Consider the following 6,061-nt stretch of genomic DNA (forward strand, 5'->3'; position numbering starts at 1 on the left):
CTGCCCTTTATTTATGAACAAGTCACCTGAAGTCAAGTTGGCAGAACCTACCCGGAGGGTAAGGCAGATTCAAATACACCGTAGAATATTATTCTGCCTTCAAAAGGATGGAAATTATGCCAAGTGTCCCGATATGGGTGAACCTTGTGGACATTAAGTGAAGTAATTCAGAAAAATGATTTTAAAATACTATAAAAATTCCACTGACATGAGGTGGCGAGGGGCCTGATAATGTAAAGAAATAAAATTCATAGATATGCAAGTAGAATAGTAACTTCCAAATCCTGCAGATAAGGTGCGAACGGGAAGTTATCATTTGAATTACGTGTGAGTGTATGCGTCTATGTGTGTTGCATGCATGAGGGTGTGTGTGCAAGCGCATGTGTGCACACCTGTTTGCATGCAATCTACATACATGTGCAAATGTGTATGATGTGTGTGAATGTGTGTGTGTGCGCCTATGTGCCCACGGAAGCCGGAGGGAGATGCCAGCTGTCCTGCCCCGGCACTCTCCCTCTCCTCTCCCCCTCCCCCTCCCCCGCCCCTCTCTCTCAAGGTTTTTCGAGACAAGGCTTCTCTGTGTAAGAGTCCTGGCTGTCCTGGACTCACTTCTGTAGACCAGGATGGCCTTTAACTCACAGCGATCTACCCGTCTCTGCTGGGATTAAAAGGTGTGCACCACCACTCCCAGCTATCCCTTCTTTTCTTTTCTTTTCTTTTTTTTTTTTTAAAGATTTATTTATTTATTTTATTTATTGTATATCAGTGCTTTATCTGCCGAAGAAAGCATCAGATGGTTGTGAGCCACCATGCGGTTGCTGGGAATTGAACTCAGGACCTCTGGAAGAGCAGGTGGTGCTCTTAACCACTGAGCCATCTCTCCAGCCCTATCCCTTCTTTTCTTGAGAAAGGATCTCACACTGAGCCTGGAGCTAGGCTGGTGGTCAGCAAGTTCCGGTAATCCTCCTGTGTTTGCTCCCCAGTCCTAGTGGGGGTCGCAGGTACACTCGGACCATGCTCAGCTCTTTATCTGGGAGCGGAAAATTCACTGACTGACCTCTGGTCCTCATGTTTACACAGCAACCAAACCACCTTTCCCACCAAACCACCCTTTCAGCCTGGAAGATGTTACCTAATGGGTGCAGAATTTTAGTACAGAATGATGAAAAGGATTCTGAAAATGGATGGTGGTGATGGTTACACAACAATGTGAGTGTTCTTATTTTTTATTAATTAGTTAATTTACTTACTTTAGAGCCCAGTCCCACCCTCCCTCCCTCCCCCCCTCCTACCCACCCCCCCCCCTCCAGCTCTTCAAGTCGCATCGGACTGAGTTCTTCCTCTTCCCCTGTGGCCTGGCAAGGCAGTCCCAACTCGGGGAAGTGATCGAAAAGCAGGCAACAGAGTCCATGTCAGAGGCATCCCATGCTGCCCTTACTGGTGGACCCATATGAAGCCTCAGCTGCCTGCCCTGGGCTCAACACTGAGTCTAGGCTCAGCTGCTGCCCCATGAGACCCCGGGGGAGTTAGAGAACTGGTCTTCACAGTAGGGACTCTCCCTGGTTTCCACAAACAGAACCCCAAACTCTTCTCCCTTTCAAAGTGTAACCAGCTCAGGCATTGCTCCCAACACTGGCATTAAACACCACCTGAAAGGGGCACTCACTGTAGGTACCTCCAGAACTTGCTGGAAATCCAGATAAATGGAATCTCACATGTAACTAATACGTTCCTATCAAATAGCTTGACAGAATCACTATCCCTCCTTGAGTCAGTCCCCATTGCTGTCTTCTTGAGAGCTCTAACCCAGGATCTTAGTCAGGATTACTATTGCTGTGATGAAACACCATGACCAAAAGCAAGCTGGGGAGGGAGAGGTTTATTCAGCTTACATCCATATCACTGTTCATCATCAGAGGAAGTCAGGACAGGGATTCGAACAGGGCAGGAACCTAGAGGCAGGAACTGATGCAGAGGCCATGGAGAAGATCTGCTTCCCAGCTTGTTCCTCATGGTTTGCTCAGCCTACTTTCTTATATAACGCAGGACCACCTGCCCAGCGATGGTACCCCCAATAATGGCTGCTGGCCCATCAATCATCAATTAAGAAAACACCCTAAAGGCTTTCCTATAGGCCAGTCTCATGGAGAGGCACTTTCTCAGTTGAGGCCCCTCTTTTCCAGTTACTCTAGTTTGTCAAGTTGACATAAAACTAGCCAGCACAACTGACACCTTGTCAACTTGACACACAAACATATCGTTATTAAGCCACAACCTTTCCTTTCTTATTTATCTCCAAGATCTTACATTAAAAACGTAAGCACCTTGAACTGTTCCACAGTCTTGAGTTTTGTGCAGGGTGATAAATACAGATCTATTTGCATTTTTCTACAGGTTAGCATCCAGTTAGACCAGCATCATTTGTTGAAGATCATTTTTGCATTGTATGGATTTTGCTTCTTTGTTAAAACTCAATTTTGTCAGTAGGTATGTGGATTTATTTCTGGGTCTTTGATTTGATTCCATTGATCCACCAGTCCGTTTCTATGCTAGTACCATGCTGTTTTTATTACTGTTGCTCTGTAGTACAGCTTGAAATCAGGAATGGAGATTCCTCCAGAAGCTCTTTTATTGTAGGGGAATGTTTTAGCTGTTCTGGGATTTTTGTTAGTTTCTTTTTCTATATGAAGTTGAGAATTGCTTTTTCAAAGTCTGTAAAAAAAAAATTGTGTTGGAATTTTTATGGGAATTGCATTGAATCTGTGGAGTTTGTTTGTTTGTTTTTTGTGGGGTTTCTTTTTTTTTTTTTTTTTTTTTTTTTTTTTTTTTTTTTTTTTTGTAAAATGGCCATTTTTACTATGCTAATCCTACTGATCCACAAGGATGGGAGATCTTTCCATCTTCTAATAATTGTCTTCTGTTTCTTTCCTCAGAGACTTGAAGTTCTTGTCATACAGGTCTTTGACTTGCTTGATAGAGTTACACCAAGATACTTTTTATTATCCATGGCTATTGTGAAGGGTGTTGTTTCCCTAATTTCTTTCTCAGCCCATTTGCCATTTGTGTACAGGAGAGCTACTGGTTTGAGTTAATTTGTATCCAGCCACTTTGCTGAAGGTGTTTATCAGGTGTAGGAGTTCCTTGGTACAATTTTTGGGCTCACATATGTACACTATCCTATCATCTGTGAATACTGATACTTTGACTTCTTCCTTTCCAATTTGTATCCCTTTGATCGCCTTTAGTTGTCTTATTGCTCTAGCTAGGACTTCAAGCACTGTATTGAAGAGATATGGCAGCCTTATCTTGTCCCTGATTTCAGTATAATGGCTTTAAGTTTCTCTCCATCTAACTTGATATTGGCTATTGGCTTGGTGCACATTGGCTTTATTGTGTTTAGGTATGGGCCTTGTATCCCTGGATCTCTCTAAGACTTTAAGCATGAAGGGGTGTTGGATTTTGTTCAGCGTCTAATGAGATGATCATGTGCGTTTTTTTCTTTCAGCTTGTTTATATGGTGGATTACATTGACGGATTTTCGTATGTTGAAGCATCCCTGCATCCCTGGGATGAAGCCTACTTGATCGTGGTGGCTGATCACAGTAAATTCTACAGCTCCAGCTGACCAGACCCCACGAATTCTTCACATAAATGGCCCAGTAGTCTTTCCTTCCCTCTGAAATATCACAAGCCAGGCCTCCCTCACCTGTGCAGCTTTCAACCTTCTCAGCCTCCAAGCTCCTATGGAGCAGCTCCCTGAGCTCTCAACACCCAATGGCCTTCTCTAACCCAAAGTTCTAAAGTCCTTCGCAATCCTCTTGCCAACACTGTCGGGTCCGCCGCAGCAATATCCCATTATGCTGGTACCAATGTGTCTTAGTTAGGGTTACTATTGCTGTGATGAAACATCACGGGGAGGAAAGGGTTTATTCAGCTAACACTTCAGTGGCACTGTTTGTCATCAAAGGAAGTCAGGACAGGAATCTGGAGGCAGGAGCTGATGCAGAGGCCATGGAAGGGTGCTGCTTACTGGCTTGCTCTTCATGGTTTGCTCAGCCTACTTTCTTATAGAACCCAGGACCACCTGCCCAAGGATGGCACTCCCAATGAATGGGCTGCTGGCCTATCAATCACCAAATACAAAAATGCCCCACAGACTTTTCTACAGCCCAGTCTTTTGGAGGAAGTTTCTCCATTGAGGCTCCCTCTTCTCTAGTGACTAGCTTGCATCCCATTGACATAAAACCAGGCAGCACAGGCAGGAATACACACGTCTATAAAACATCTCTGGCACCCATAGTGTCCCATTCTCCGCGATCTGTTGGCATCCGGTGTTGGAGAATTAGGTACACCAGTATCCTATTGCTACATAAATCTGAGCAATGACCAGCACTTAACTGGTAGCTGTCTTGGGAGGCATTGGCCAGGAAGAACAACCCTAGGAACCTCCAGGGAACCAGCCACTACCACTTTATGGAAATCCTAGTAGAATCCACTGCTTCGTGTAAAACTTCATAGTTAACAAAGCCAAACACCATCAGAACTGACCCATTTTAGACGTTCAGTCCTGTGTGAGAACAGCGTCACTGGGAGGTTCTAGTCCACAGACTAGACATATAGAGTTGAGGCTTTCTGTCACCCAGTCATAAAGACAAGCTAAACACAGTCATTTTACAATTGTCTTAGCAAAGAGAAATGGGTTGATAATTATAGATACATAATTTAACACAGCTATGTCAGGTATAACATTTGAGAAACAACTTACATCTAAAGAGTCCTCCTTCAACAGGATAAGGGCCATGTTCTGTGACACCAGCCGACAGGAATACCCTGAAAATGGAGAAGGGACAGCCCGTGAGTGTCCTTCTTCCTGTCGCTTCCTAAGTTTCCGGTGGCCGCTACAACCTCTCTTCCTTCTAAATGATTTATTAATTTAATTTTTTATTTGTGTATGTGTGGATGTATGCACATGCGTGTGTGTGTGCAGTACTCAACCTCTGCCCTTGAGTGAAAGTCAGAAAAGGGTTTCTGATGTCCTCCTTGACCACCGTCCTCCTGTTTCTTAGAGGCAGGGTCATCCCCTGAACCTGAAGCCCATGTTTTTTGTTTTTTGTTTTTTTGTTTTTTCAGTCAGGCTGGAAGCCAAGAAGCCCCAACCGTCATCCTGTCTCCACCCCGCTTGAGGCTGAGGTCAGACACCCATCCTACAAGCTCCCTTCTTATGTTTGCCTCATCGCTATTGACTAGGGGACTAGGGGGCACAAGCCTAAGGCGACTTCCTGGCAAACAGCTTGAAGAGAACTGGCCAACAAGGTCTTTGTGACTAATGGCTAAAATAAGTCCTTGTCAATTTTCTGTGGATTTTTTTTCTTTATTCTGGCTATTCCTGCACAGCATTAAGATAAACCTTGTTATACCTAAATTAACAGCAAACAGATTAAGGAGATGGGTGGAATCTGCACTGCTAGTCAGCATGGCTACTGCACAAGCAAGATCACTTTTTCTCTCTAAAGCTGGCAATTCTCAAAAGCTTTAAGGAATACTCATATACCAAGGGAGTTGTACCCCTGCCAAAAGATCAGTGCAATTTCCATTTAAAGAAGTGAACCTAAGCTTAAGGGAAAGGATACAAAGATTAAAAACAAAAGGACCTCCAATTAGAATAAAAAATTTTAACCTTTTTCTTAAATCAAACTATAACTAACTCTCTAACATAAATAATATTAAGAATGTTTGACAAAGTCTCAAAATTGTATTATTTTATATTTGTCTAAAATTAGAGAGAGAGAGAGAGAGAGAGAGAGAGAGAGAGAGAGAGAGAGAGAGAGAGAGAGAGAATGCACGCATGCATCATCTCCCAATGAAACCAAGTGGTGCTACCTCCTGCCTATGGAGGGGACGTTTCTAGCAGGTCACTTCCCTCTAAATCATGACAAGTCTGCTGGGCCTCCTGGACTAACAGTGCTGCCCACAAGAGCTAAATAGCCTGTCTAACAAAAACCCCAGTACCATGCATGAGAAAAATCTGTTTGCATTGTTGGACAGGCTAAGCCAAGTAACT

This window comes from Acomys russatus, chromosome 18 (assembly GCF_903995435.1).
Source record: "Acomys russatus chromosome 18, mAcoRus1.1, whole genome shotgun sequence".
In the NCBI taxonomy this organism is placed as follows: domain Eukaryota; kingdom Metazoa; phylum Chordata; class Mammalia; order Rodentia; family Muridae; genus Acomys; species Acomys russatus.